We start from the raw sequence: 15,349 nt of genomic DNA on the forward strand, positions 1-15,349 counted from the left end.
TGGGTCAAAGCATTGATCCTGGCTTCTTCGACTGAATCTATCTTAAGTTGTCGTGCTTCATCTGCCTCTCCTTGTTGATAGGCTTATACTCTTGGAGACTTCCACATGATATCTGCGGGTAGTATAGCCTCTGACCCATAGGTGAGAAAGAAAGGAGACTGTCCAGTTGCTTTGCTAGGCTGCGTTCGCAGCTCCTAGACCACATGGGGTAATTCTTGAATCCACTTGCCACCTTTCTTGGTGTTAGCGTCGTAGAGTCTTTTCTTCAAGCCGTCGAGTACTAAGCTATTGATACGCTCTACTTGACCATTTGCTCGAGGGTGAGCTACTGAAGCGTATTTGACCTTGATGCAAGAGTTGTCGCAGAAATCCCAGAAAGATTGTGATGTGAAGTTAGAGCTAAGATCTGTAATGATGGTGTGGGGAAATCCAAACCGATGTATAATGTCGGAGATGAAATCCACTGCTCTGTCTGATGAGATCTTGACAATGGGCTTGTACTCGATCCACTTGGTAAACTTGTCGACTGCTACCAGCACATGATTGAATCCTCCTGGAGCTACGGTTAATGGTCCGATCATGTCCAAACTCCAATAGGTGAACGGCCAGGATGGAGGGATTGTTATCAGATTGTGTGCTGGGACGTGAGTCTTCTTGCCAAAGAATTGGCAGCCAGGGCATCGTCCGACAAGGTCTTCTGCATCCGAAACAACTGTTGGCCAGAAGAATCCGGACCTGTAAGCCTTGCCGACTAGTGTCCTTGATGCGGCGTGATTGCCGCAAACTCCTTCATGTATCTCCCTGAGGATGTCTTTGCCTTCTTCAAGGGCAACACACTTTATGAGGATGCCAGAAGCAGAGTGCTTGTATAGGTTGTCGCCGACGAGGACGAAACCCTTGCTACGCCTAATGATATGGGCAGCTTCAGCGCTTTTGGGATTGACATGTGGTGGGAGCTTGAACTCCTTGATGAAGTCGATAAACTGAGTCCGCCAGTCTTGTTCGATCATTAATACTTCACTAATTGTGGCCAGGGCCTGCATATCAGTAGCTTGTTGGCTTTGTACCTTGACTGATGGATGATGAAGTTCATGAACAAAGACTCTAGGTGGAACAACTGCTCGAGTAGATCCGAGTTTGGAAAGGACATCGGCTCCCACGTTGTTGTCACAATCTACGTGGTGGATTTCTAATCCTGAGAACTTGTTTTCGAGCTTTCTGATATCTTCAACGTATGCGTCCATTGTATCCTTGTTGATGTCCCATTCTTTATTTACTTGCTGAACGACGAGTAGAGAATCGCCGTATACAAGTAGTCTCTTGAGCCGAGAGAAACTGCTAGTCGAAGGCCATGTAGTAGTGTCTCGTATTCAGCTTTATTGTTGGAGACTTTGAACAAGATTTGGAACACATACTTCAATTGTTCCCCCTTGGGGGAGATGAACAAAACTCCCGCGCCACCTCTGTCGAGCTTGAGTGAGCCATAAAAGTACATTACCCAATGCTCTGGAATGTTGTGAGGTGCTGGGATTTGATTTTCCCACCATTCAGCTAAGAAGTCGACTAATGCTTGTGACTTGATTGCTGTTCTTGGCTTGAAGTTAATTTCCAAGGCTCCCAGTTCAACTGCCCACTTTGAGATTCATCCAGTGGCATCCCGATTGTGGAGTATATCCCCAATGGGAAGTCAGTTATTACTGAGATCTTGTATTCGTCAAAGTAGTGTCGAAGCTTCCTGGAGGTGATTAGAATTCCATAAAGAAGTTTCTGAATTGATGGATATCTAACCTTTGATTCAGAGAGTACTTCACTGATGAAGTAAACTGGTCTCTGGACGCCGTAAGCGTGGCCTTCCTCCGGGTGTTCGACTACTATCGCCGTACTGACTACACGAGTAGTCGCAGCGATGTAGAGGAGTAGTTCCTTCCTGGTAGTGGAGCTGTTAGAATTGGCGATGAATGGAGATGATGCTTGAGGTTCTCGAGTGCTTCCGCGGCTTCTGTAGTCCACTCGAATTTGTCTTGTCGCTTGAGGAGCTTGAAGAAGGGTAAGCCCCGTTCACCAAGCCTAGACAAGAACCGGTTCAAGGCTGCCATGCAGCCTGTGAGCTTCTGGACGTCCTTGATAGTAGTTTTAGCATTAATGGCCATGATGGCATTGATCTTCTCTGGATTGGCCTCAATTCCTCGGTTGTTGACGATGAATCCGAGTAGCTTTCCAGAGGGTATGCCGAAGACACACTTGGTTGGGTTGAGTTTCCAGCGGAATTTTCAGAGGCTGTTGAAGTTCTCTTCCAGGTCAGTGATAAATTGATCCTGGGTCTTGGTTTTGATGACAACATCGTCGACATAGGCCTCAACATTGCGATGTAGCTGGTCGGCAAAGCACAACTGTATCGCACGCTGGTAAGTTGCACCAACGTTCTTCAACCCAAAGGACATTGTCTTGTAGGCGTATGCCCTATAAAGGGTGATGAACGCCATCTTTATTTGGTGTTCTTCTTTCAAGGCGATCTGATGGTACCTTGAGTAGCAGTCGAGGAAGGATAACATGACACATCCTGCTGTGGAGTCGATTACTTGATCAATGCGTGGTAGCCCGAAAGGGTCCTTTGGGCAATGCTTGTTTAGATCGGTGTAGTCGACACACATCCTCCACTCGTTGTTGTTGTTCTTCTTCTGGACGAGTACTGGGTTGGCCAACCATTCAGGGTGGTAGACTTCCTTGATAAACTCTGCTGCGACTAGTTTTGCCAGTTCTTTCTTGATGGCTTCTCGCTTGTCCGGTGAGAACCGCCATAACCGCTGCTTCTTTGGTGTGGCTTTAGGGTCAACTTTCAAGGCATGCTCGATGTTGACGGCCATAATTTCGCATTCTAAGCCATCGACTTCTCGGGAATAACATGAGCTCTACACTATGTTTCATTCATATTTTGTTTATTTCTAATGAGTTCCACAAGTTTTGGATGAGTTCTGATTGCAGGAGCAGGTGTACCAAAAATGAGCAGAAATGGGCAAAAACCCAGGCCGGGCGGCTTCTCCTAGGCCGGCCGTCCTGGCACCTCCAAGACCAGGGCCCCGGCTTCGATCCAGTGGCAATGAGACATGTTCGTGAGGCTCTGAGTCGAGGGTTGGGCATCAATTCAATTGGATACACCGAAAGGCATCAACATTGGTCCAAAGACCCACAAAGCAGCCCAAGATCAAGAAGAATGTAGTAATCCACTTCTCTGGAGAATGCACAAGGGCAGAGCAAAGCCTCGACAAAGTCAGAGGCCGAGATGGGCCAGAGGGATGCCGGCCGGCCTAGCACTTGCAACCACGAAGCAAAACCAACTGCCAACCGACTCCAGGAGATGATCAGTGGCATTGTCCGAAAGGCGGTGGCCATGTGGGGGCACCCCCAGGCCGGCTGGCCCCACTTGGAAGCCTCTCAGGCTGGGGCTTGGCGTGGAAGCTAAGCACAACCGTCTTACCTGCTTTCAACTGACGCTACCTGCAGTACCGGCCTGTTACCGACCTTGGAAGACTATAAAAGGAGGGCACCATCCTTCACTTCAACACACACCATTGGAGCTCTTCTCTCTTCACTTGTACATTCTAGAGTGGGTTAGTAGCTTGGGAGTTAGAGTCGAGTCGAGCATGTTCGGGATTCCGGAGTCGTCGAAAGTCAGGTATAGCTCTTGTATCTTTCTTTTGACATTATTAATATAAGTTATCTTATTTACTTTTCTGAGTCAGCTTTACTTTCCGTAGTCTTTCTTTTACTCAAGTCTGAGGTTCAGCTTGAGCACGAAAGTTTTTCTTTAGCTTAGGCTAAGTTATCTTTCTTAGTGTTCGGGAACTTATCTTACGGGTTTTCTCGCCCGGACTAGAGTATCTCAAGTTAGTGCTCTAGGTTGAGGGGGATTTCTCTCGAAGGCCTCGAGAGAAATCCTAACACCGAGTGCAGACGTGGTGTCTGACCTTAGTGTTAGCTAGAAAGTGTGTTCCACCCCACGGAACCATTGTGGTAGTCGGTAGGTGGTGACAGCCCTATCCGTCCTTTGTAGTCCACCACGTTCGGGTGTTTTCATAGCAGTAGTGCAGGTTGCCGTTGGACTCCCCTCTCATCCCTTTCTGAAGTCCTTCCTCTTCCAGCCGCCGAAGTAAGCTCTGCTTTCCCGAGAATTAGTTAGGTATTTAGTCTGATCTAGAGAGGCTAGCTCGATAGTTCAGAAGTGTATCATGTATCTTATCCCTCTCGTTGTCCTCCCAGCTGCTACCTCTCTAAGGATTAGAGTCTCTGTGTGTCACTCAGTCATTGCCTGGCCATTTATCTCACTACCTATCTGGCATACCCCCGTCTAGTCAGTCGGTCGATCAAGCTAGTACGGTTATCACTCAATTTGTGATACTCTTTACCATAGTGCTTCCCTGAGGAAAAATACGATACCCTGGAATACTCCAAGGTGAAGTGCTACAACGGTGATTTTGTGCGCTTGTAGAATATCAATTCTAATCGGGCATAAGAAACGCCAACAAGCATTTCTGGCGCCATTGCCGGGGAAGCAATTGGCTAAAGATATTGTAGATAGTTTGATAAACTCTATTAGTTTGTTGTCGCTAACCCTAGCGGGCTTACCATTGCTCTCTCTATCTTTTGATCGATGCAGAGCAGTGCATGACCGGTTTCGACCTACCAAGGAACTTCCACCCAAATCCAGAAAGAATTGGGAGAAACGTGAGATGCCGCGTCGTCCCACCTTAGAAAAGACTCACTTGGCCCTTTAGTTCACCCTCCACTTCAGCATCTTCATCCATGGCTCAGAAGACTCTCCGTCAGTTTTCTGCCCCATCCAGTAGCCACATACCTACTGGATTGAATGTCAACCAAGCCGGCAATGACGGCTTTGAGCTGAAGACTGGACTCGTGAATATGGTCAAAGCAAGTCCGTTCTACGGAAAGGCATCCGAGGATGCCAATGCCCGTCTCCAAAACTTCCTGGAGGTGAGTAACACCATCAACCCCAGAGGAACTACTCTGGATGACGTCCGTCTTCGCCTGTTCCCGTTCTCACTACTCGGGAAGGCCAAGACGTGGTTCTACTCCAACAAGGAAGCTTTCACGACATGGGAAGCTTGTTCAAATGCATTCCTAGCTAAGTACTTTCCAGTGGGCAAGACTAATGCCCTCCGGAACAGGATCACCGGAATTCAGCAACTACCGGATGAGACCATCCCGGAAGTCTAGGAATGTCTCCAGGAGTACATTCAAGCGTTCCCACACCACGGCATAGAAGAGTGGCTGATCATTCAGAACTTCTTCCATGGCCTAAATCAGCAAGCCCATGACCACGTTGACGTAGCTGCGGGTGGTTCCTTCCTTTCTCTCGACGTTGCTGGAGCAACGGCGCTGATTGACAAGATAGCTTCCAACCAAAGTTGGAAAGGAGAAAGGCAGTCAGCCCGTCCCAGGGGCGTGCATCAGATCGACACGGTCGATATGTTAGCTGCCAAGTTGGAACTTTTGATGAAGAAGCTGGAATCTCCGCACCAGGAGGTTAATCAGGTTTTGGAGTCTCGTATGACATGTGAAACATGTGTCGAGACTGGGCACTCAGGCACCTCGTGCCCCTTAACTTAAGAGGTTGCGAACTTCGTTGGGAGCAACAACAATCCCAACTCAGGATTTCATCCTCAGCAGGGTTGGAACTCCAAGCCCAATCTCCCCTTCGGTCAACAACAAGGTACGAACTTTAATAACAGTTTTCAGCCCACATTAAAAGACCTAGTGTACGGCCAAAATCAAATCAATGATAACATTAGTAGGAAATTCCTTGCTAATGACAAGATCCTAGAGTCTATGGCTGCGCAACTAGAGGGATTCAATTCTATTATTAAAAATCAACATAGCTTTAATAAAATGATAGAAACCCAAGTAGCTCAGCTTGCATCTTTGTACGGCATTGTGCCCGGAAATTCTTCTACACCAATTGGCTCGGTTACTCTTCCGGTCACATTCGGTACAGAACAGAACTTCCGGACGGAGTACATCAAGTTTGAAGTAGCCGACTTCGAATCTTCCTACCATGCTATCCTAGGAAGACCAGCACTAGCCAAGTTTATGGCAGTACCACATTATGTGTAGCTGCTCCTCAAGATGCTGGGTAACACAGGAGTGCTTTCCCTACGCGGAGACCTCCTCAAGTCCTTTGAGTGTGACAAGGAAGCAATAGATCACACTGCTACAATACGAGTTCCCAGCTCTGTCAGTGAAATACTTGCTGCAGCTAAGGAACTCTCACTCAAGGAGTCGATGCCTTCCAAGAAGCCAAGCCAGTCGTCGGTTAGGCCAACTGGTGATGTGGGCACCAAGACTATTCAGCTACAGGAGGGAGATGACTCCAAAACTACCATCATCGGAGCAGGATTAGGCGACAAATAGGAAGTCAAGCTCGTCAACTTCCTTAGGGCCAACCGAGACGTATTCGCTTGGAATCCAGCAGATATGCCAGGGGTGCCCAAGGAGTTGATCGAGTGTTGGTGTTTCTTATGCCTGATTAGAATAGATATTCTGCAAGTGCACATAATCACCGCTGTAGCACTTCACCTTGGAGTACTCCAGGGTATCGTATTTTTCCTCAGGGAAGCACTATGGTAAAGAGTATCGTAAATCGTATGATAACCGTACTAGCTTGATCGACCGACTGACTAGGCAGGGGTAAGCCAGATAGGTAAGTGAGATAAATGGCCAGACAATGACCGAGTGACACACAGAGATTCTAATCCTTATAGAGGTAGAGATGGGAGGACAACGAGCGAGAAAAGTCACATGATACACTTCTGAACTATCGAGCTAGCCTCTCTAGATCAGACTAAACACCTAACTAGTTCTTGGGAAAGTAGAGCTTACTTCGGCGGCTGGAAGAGGAAGGACTTCAGAAAGGGATGAGAGGGGAGTCCAACGGCAACCTACACTACTGCTATGAAAACACCCGAACGTGGTGGACTACAAAGGACGGATAGGGTTGTCACCACCTACCGACTACCACAATAGTTCCGTGGGGTGGAACACACTTTCTAGCTAACACTAAGGTCAGACACCACGTCTGCACCCGGTGTTAGGATTTCTCTCGAGGCCTTCGAGAGAAATCCCCCTCAACCTAGAGCACTAACTTGAGATACTCTAGTCCGGGCGAGAAAACCCGTAAGATAAGTTCCCGATCATTAAGAAAGATAACTTAGCCAAAGCTAAAGGAAAACTTCTGTGCTCAAGCTAAACCTCAGACTTGAGTAAATGAAGGACTACGGAAAGTAAAGCTAACTCAGAAAAATAAAGAAGATAACTTATATTAATAAAGTCAAAAGAAAGATACAAGAGCTATACCAGACTTTCGAGGACTCTGGAGTCCCGAGCAAGCTCGACTCGACTCTAACTCCCAAGCTTCTAACCTACACTAGAAAGTACAAGTGGAAGAGAAGAGCTCCAATGGTGTGTGTCTTGAGTGATGGATGGTGCTTCTATTTATAGCCCTCCCAAGGTCGATTCTGGCGGTTACTACAGGTAGCGTCGGTTGGAAGCAGGTAATCTCGTTGCGCTTAACTTCCACGCCAAACCTCAGCCTGAGAGGCTTCCATGTGGGGCCGGCCGGCCTGGGGTTGCCGCCACGTGGCCGTCGCCTTTTGGACAACGGCTCTAATCACCTCCTGGAGTCGGTTGACAGTTGGGTTTGCACAATTATTGCAGTTGCTAGGCCGGCCGGCCTAGGGGAGGTCGTCCGGCCTCCCTCTGGCCCATCTCGGCCTCTGACTTTGCCGAGGCTCTGACCTGCTCTTGTGCATTCTCCAGGGAAGTGGGTTGTTGAAATATTTGTGATCTTGGGCTGCCTTGTGGACCCTTTGGATGGATGTTGAAGCCTTTTGGTGTATCCAGTTGAACCAGGGCCCAACCCTCGACTCTGAGCCTCTTGAATGTGTCACATTGTCACTGGTTCGAAGGCGAGGTCATGTCTTTGGAGGTGCCAGGCCGGCCGGCCTAAGAGAGGCCGGTCGGCCTGGGTTTTTGCCCATTTATGTCAAATTTTGGTACACCTGCTCCTGTAATCATAACTCATCCAAAACTGGTGGAACTTGTTAGAAATAAACAAAATATGAATGGAACATAGTATAAAGCTCATGTTATTTCCGAGAAGTTGACAGCTTAGAATGTGGAATTATGGCCGTCAACACCCCCCCAAGCTTAAACTTTTGCTCGTCCTCGAGCAAAGCTTAAACTGAGGCTCGGTGGATCAGGAGTTGCATCAATGTTTACCCCCTTGCAGGTACCTTGTGCACAGCATAATACTCTTCCCGTCTGTACTTATGAAAAGTTGGCTTATACCTAAGGTTCTGGAAGATGGGGCATATTCGTTTTTCATCCCTCGGTCTTGAGTGGTTGTTGGACTGAACAACCTTCACCGGAATGTTCCCTGCTACCTGTTCAGGTTCCCATCTCGGATTTTTGCAAGAATTTTTTTTAAAAGAGGTTCAGGTTTTCTGATGGTACTCTCGAGTCGCTCAAAGTGTATGATCCTCAACTATGGTCGAGAAATATGACCATCTTCTTCCTATCTCTAAAGCTGATATGTGGAGTTCCTGGGTAGGAAGATGTAAGCATACCTTGGTTACCTTTATTGCTTAGCCGAAAGGTGATCCAAGCCAGGGTCGGTACTTAGCCAAATCCAGGTCTCATGGAACATGTGGCATTTGGAGGGTATGGAGTGGATGGGGTGGATGGCTTCCCATTTGAATTTATTTGAACTCCATAATTTGCTACTTGAAATGGAGAGTGGGCTTCTCTTTTTTTTCTTTTTTTATTTTCTCTCTCTTTTTTTTAAGAAGATAACTCCACTCTCATTTGCTGGAACATCTTGAATTTCTTTGGAGTTTTGAATGGGGAGCTTTGTGGAATGAACTGTGGTTCTTGAGATGGTGACTGCGGGGAAGCATAGCTGGCAAGAGTGGATGTCAATACCCGGGGTGGATGACTGACAGGCCAGCTATGTTTGGGCTAGCAAATGGTTGATTCTTTTGTGGGATAAAGACCTGTAGGTGGCAAGTACCATTCCCGAAGTGGATGCACCATTCGTCAAAGCTCAAAGTAACTTCAGATAGCTCAAAACGGTTTATACAATATAAGGCTTTGGATGGGTCATTTTAACCATGGGAAACCTTCACCAAAATTTTAGTTTTAAAAGAATTCCGAGGGGTTCCCTACTAGAGCAACAGTTTAAATTCTGGTTTGGGCTATCTCGAATCCCGCAACAACTTAGACTTCAGAAATTAAACTCATGCCTCCACTCAACCAGATTTTCAGTGGAACTATTATGTGCCAACTAGTTCAGGTACTAGCAGAGTAAAAAGCTGTAAACGAGGCACATGCAGAGTTTAAACAGAGCAACTATTCATCATTTCCAAAGTAGAGCTAACACGGATTTTCACTCATATACATTTTATTCAAAGCATGGAAATATTTTTGGGATTTTTGTTAAGAGATTATTTATTTATTACTACTATTTTTTGGCATGGCTACTGAATAGAAAGAACGGGTACGATGACTTACCTGGCGGTGTGACTCCCCCTCAAGCTTCAATGAAGCTCAGTCCTCCTCATCGGAGTCCTGCTCTCCCTCGTCGGGGTCCTCATCATCGTGATCCTTGTCCTCCTCGTCGTTGTCGATGTTCTCCTGCTAGTATGGCTGGTGCTACTGGTACGGCTGGTGTGGCTGGGACTGCTGATAGTCCAGTCCAAGGTGGTTCGAGACGTCGTAGTGTGAAGCAGAGGTCAACCCCTAGCTCTCCTGAGTGAGCTGGGTGTTGTGTGCCATCGTGTCCTGCATCTCCTGCTGCTGTGTACCAAGGGTGCTGATGCAGTTTGACAGGTCCGCGATGCTCCAAAGAATCGGGTCCTCATAGTTGAAGCATGCTAACTATGAGGGACCCATCTGTGGACCATAAGGCAAATGCATACCTGTGGGGTAGTACAGTCCTTGTCCATCGGCGAATCCGCTACTGCCGGCCTGGTGCTGGTCATAGTTGTAATGCTTGTATGCCTCCTCGAAGCTCATGTTCTCCGTGGACGGCCCTGGCTGTGCTGAGGCATGAACCGGTGGTGTCCGTCGTGAAGGACCTGCTTCGTCCTGCCCGCGCTGGGTTCTGCTCCTCGTCTGTGGACCTGCAACACTTCGTTGTGCGGGTTCTCTTTTCTCCATCTACAATGTTAGACTTTTTACCGAGTAGAGAGAGAGAGTCTCGGGCATGGAAGCTCGATCTCCCTATTGTACCCAGGGTAACACATAAAGATAGAATTTCCTGGCCCTTCCCGCATCATGTGCCCCTGCACAAAATGCTCAAGACTGACCTCGTATCTGTACGCCTCCGTCTCAGGCAAGAAGGTGACTTCGGCGCCATCCATCGCTTTGACATACCTCGCCACACGGGTGACCAGTGGGGTTATGTCGATAGGGCTTTTGGCCATAATCATCTTCTGCCAATGAGCAAGCATGCTCCGGACGGGCGAGAAGCGAATCTTATTCTCCATAGCGTACAGACACTACAGCTCAGGCAAGCTGCAGAGGCGAAGGTCTGTGCGAGAATACACAACCATGGCAAGCCACTTGGCTACAAACCTCAGAGTAGGATTATGAATTGAATCTATGCTGTTCTTACTACTCACGGGTTCATTAGAAATTTCACTCCACCAAGAGCTATGATCATACTGATAGTGCTCAACAAGTGTGTTGGGGTCTAAGATACATCTTTTATTAAAACCCAAAGCAACACTAAATTGTTGGAGAGTCATTTCAAACTATTCGTTAAAGAACCGAATGTAAACTTTAGTTTTAGTGCTAGTTTCTTCAACGGTAAGAGACATAAGAAACTCCATGGTCAAGAGATACGAACCTGGCTCGACGATGTCGGCGAAGTTCTCTCATTCGACGACGGTGAAGGCTTGGTTCATGTCTTGCAAGAGTCCTGTCATGATGAGGAAGCGGGTTTCGAACCTCTTGGCATGGGCGTATGTTTGCCTCTTCAGTAGCTCGAGTGCTTGCCGCTCGTAGTCATTCTTGTAGACGATCTGCTCGACCATCATCAAGATCCTGATGCGGAAGCGACTTCTTGGGACTGCAGGAATTTCTTCTTCTTCCCAGGATGCATGTGAGCGGTGACCGGAGTCGACCGACATGTTATCCTGAGAAGAAGACAAACTCCACGAGCTTCTCGACCTTCTCGAGAACACCTTCTTGACCTTCTCCTTTGCTCGAGTTATCATGATGCCTGCAAAAGGTTAGCATGAGCAATACCCGAAGGAAACAAGAAGTTAAGAGGAGGGTTAGCGTTAGTCGTTAGTCGTTCTTGCGGGGCTTTAAACCACCACAAACATTCAATGTTCAGAGAGCCATGAGTTTATTTAGAAAGGGAAATATTTGTATTTTTTTGGTTTATGAACTTCACTAATTACTACTCAAATTTTAGTTGGGGGGCGAGCTAGCACTTGAGTTCTTCTCCTAATCAACTCAAAAGAGCTTAATTAGGGGAAGAAACTCAAGAAAAGGGAGAAGAGATTAAGGAGCTCGGCTGGAACATGTGTACCTGAGCCTCTGGTGCACCGATGAACATCACCCTAGCTGGCTTTTATAGCTGAGTCCAGAGGCCAGGCCGGCCGGCCTGGGGCAGGCCGGTCGGCCCCTTGAGCGGCGTCAAGTGATCCACGTCGAGGCTCTAGTGCTTAGGCTTGCAGGTACTGATGCCAGCGTCGGTGGTGACGGGACGGGAACGGAGGGGAGGAGCCGGCCGGCATGAATGGGGCCGCTCAGCCTACCCCAGGCACGTTGAGTGCCTGCCCCTTTGTCCCTTGCTTCGTGATCACTCCTGGTGCCCATCCTCTCTTGTTCTCTGCCAGAAAAAGGAAGGTGGGTCCGGCCGGCCTGGAGCTCGGCGAAATTTTTTTTCAAAATTTTTTGTGAAGTTCTACTGATGCAAAACTTTCAAATTTTAAGTGTGGGTTGGTTAGAATTCAAACATGATTATGCAAGACTGAAACAAAAATTATGCAAGGAAAAATTTTAAACTATCCTATATGCAATGCAAGTGATGGGTATGTGCCATGTACCTCATGGCGAGGGCTCGGGTTTTGAGTCCGGAGCCGGACTCTCCATTCCTTTAGTTCGATTGTCATCGCAGGTTGGAGTCTTGGGCGATGACACCTTCTTCCGCCACACCTTCTTGGGTGTGGGTTGCGTTTCGACCTTCACTTCCTATTCCAAAAATTTCTTATGCTAGATGCGTCATTTGGCATTCCTCTGATTATGAAGCTTGATTTGCTTCGCTTCCTCTTGAACTCGTAGCTCTTCCTAAATTCACAGATTTTCCACGAATGCGATGAGGGTTTCAATGTTTGGAAGCGACGGTTTCTTCATCTCTTTCTCGAGTTTCTTCTTCCGACGGATCTCTTTGACTTGATTGCATCGTTCGACCTTCTCCTGCTGGCCATTGATGTTGAGCTGGATCTCTCCGGCCCTGGCATCAATGTGGGCGTTTGCTATGCTCAAGAATGGCCTGCTCAGGATGAGCGGCGTCTTGGCATCAACTTCCATGTCGAGTACGACAAAGTCGACGGGAATAAAGAAATTCCAGATTTTCACCAGGATATTCTCTGCTATTCCCGCGGGGTAGCGGACCGTTTGATCCGCTAGCTGCAAACACATGGTAGTATGGGCAAGTGCATGGTGGTTAAGTTTGTCATAAACTACCTTGGGCATGACACTGATGCTTGCTCCCAAGTCGCAGAGGGCGTTGGAAAAGTGTTGAGCCCCGATCGAACAGGTGATGGTGGGGCAGCCTGGGTCTTTCTTCTTCACCAGGAGAGGATCGAGTATAGCAGCGCTACACTCTTCCGTTAACTGCACGACCTCAGTGGTGGGCAGCGTTCGCTTGTTTCCAAGAATATCCTTAATATACTTGGCATATGTGGGTACCTGCATAGCGTCAAGAAGCGGTATATTCACATATAGCTTCTTGATTACCTCGATGAATTTGCCGAATTATTCGTCAGCCACTGTATATTCACATATAGCTTCTTGATTACCTCGATGAATTTGCCGAATTATTCGTCAGCCACTGGCTTCCTTATCCGCTCTGGAAATGGTAAGGCAGTTGTGTCGTGATAGTCCCATGAAGTTCTCGGGGGTTCCACGGGATCTTCCTGGGTAGCCTCCTCCTGCTCTTCGTCTACAACTTCGGTACTGCTAGCGGTTATGGTATTCCGCCGTTTTCCTGCATCCTTTGGGAAAGGTGGCTATTGCGTGGTCTTACCACCACGTGTGGTCACCGCACTAACATTTTCTTTCGGGGGTACTTTCGGTTGCCCGGGCAGTTTCCCCACGTTAACGTTAGGACATGAGGATGCAAGCTGAGCTACTTGAATTTCTATCATTTTATTAAACCTCAGTTGATTTTTAATAACAGAATTGAATCCCTCTAGTTGTGCAGCCATAGATTCTAGAATCTTGTTATTAGCAAGAAATTTCCTACTAATATTATCATTGATTTGCATTTGGCCAAACACTAGGTCTTTTAATGTGGGCTGAAAACTGTTATTGAAATTCGTACCTTGTTGTTGACCGAAGGGGAGGTTGGGCTTGGAGTTCCAACCATGCTGTGGACAAAATCCTGAGTTGGGATTGTTGTTGGTCCCAACGAAGTTTGCCTCCTCTTGAGTTAAGTGGCACGAAGTGCCCGAGTGCCCAGTCTCGCCACATGTTTCACATGTCATACGAGACTCCAAAACTTGATTAACCTCCTGGTGCGGAGATTCCAGCTTCTTCATCAGAAGTTCCAACTTGGCAGCTAACATGTCGACCGTGTCGATCTGATGCACGCCCCTGGGACGGGCTGGCTGCCTTTCTCCTTTCCAACTTTGGTTGGAAGCTATCTTGTCAATCAGCGCCTTTGCTCCCGCAACGTCGAGAGAAAGGAAGGAACCACCCGCTGCTGCATCAACGTGGTCCTGGGCTTGCTGATTCAGGCCATGGAAGAAGTTCTGAACGATCAGCCACTCTTCTATGCCATGGTGTGGGCATGCTTGAATGTATTCCTGGAGACGCTCCCAGACTTTCGGGATGGTCTCATCTGGCAATTGCTGAATCCCGGTAATCCTATTCCGGAGGGCATTGGTCTTGCCCACTGGAAAGTACTTGGCTAGGAATGCATTTGAACAAACTTCCCATGTCGTGAAAGCTTCCTTGTTGGAGTAGAACCACGTCTTGGCCTTCCCGAGCAGTGAGAACTGGAATAGACGAAGACGGACGTCATCTAGAGTAGTTCCTCTGGGGTTGATGGTGTTACTCACCTCCAGGAAATTCTGGAGATGGGCGTTGGCATCCTCAGATGCCTTTCCGCAAAACGGACTTGCTTGGACCATGTTCACGAGTCCAGTCTTCAGCTCAAAGCCGTCATTGCCGGCTTGGTTGACATTCAATCCGGTAGGAATGTGGCTACTGGACGGGGCAAAAAACTGACGAAGGGTCTTCTGAGCCATGGATGATGATGCTGAAGTGGAGAGTGAACTGATAGGCCAAGTGAGTTTCTTCTGAGATGGGACGACGCGGCGTCTCACAATTCTCCCAATTCTTTCTGGATTTGGGTGGAAGTTACTTGGTAGGTTGAAACCGGTCATGCACTACTCTGCGTCGATCAAAAGATAGAGAGAGCAATGGTAAGCCCGCTAGGGTTAGCGGCGACAAACTAGTAGAGTTTATCAAACTATCTATGATATCTTTAGCCAATTGCTTCCCCGGCAACGGCGCCAGAAATGCTTGTAGGCGTTTCTTATGCCCGATTAGAATAGATATTCTGCAAGCGCACAGAATCACCGCTGTAGCACTTCACCTTGGAGTATTCCAGGGTATCATCTTTTTCCGCACGGAAGCACTATGGTATAGAGTATCGTAAATCGTATGATAACCGTACTAGCTTGATCGACCGACTGACTAGACGGGGGTAAGCCAGATAGGTAAGTGAGATAAATGGCCAGGCAATGTCCGAGTGACACATAGAGATTCTAATTCTTATAGAGGTAGAGCTGGGAGGACAACGAGCGAGAAAAGGCACCTGATACACTTCTGAACTATCGATCTAGCCTCCCTAGATCAGACTAAACACCAAACTAGTTCTCGGGAAAGCAGAGCTTACTTCGGCGGCTGGAAGAGGAAAGACTTCAGAAAGGGATGAGAGGCGAGTCCAACGGCAACCTGCACTACTGCTATGAAAACACCCGAACGTGGTGGACTACAAAGGACGGATAGGGCTGTCACCACCTACCGACTACCA

General features: G+C 47.8%; 1 non-coding gene across 1 annotated transcript; it reads left to right on the forward strand.

Moving 5' to 3' along the window:
* Positions 1-14,082: 14,082 nt before the first annotated feature.
* Positions 14,083-14,189, forward strand: LOC120668202. Its single transcript, XR_005672301.1, has one exon. It is a non-coding gene; the product is annotated as a small nucleolar RNA R71 (small nucleolar RNA).
* The last annotated feature ends 1,160 nt before the right edge of the window (positions 14,190-15,349 follow it).

The sequence above is a fragment of the Panicum virgatum genome, chromosome 3N (assembly GCF_016808335.1).
Source record: "Panicum virgatum strain AP13 chromosome 3N, P.virgatum_v5, whole genome shotgun sequence".
NCBI lineage: Eukaryota > Viridiplantae > Streptophyta > Magnoliopsida > Poales > Poaceae > Panicum > Panicum virgatum.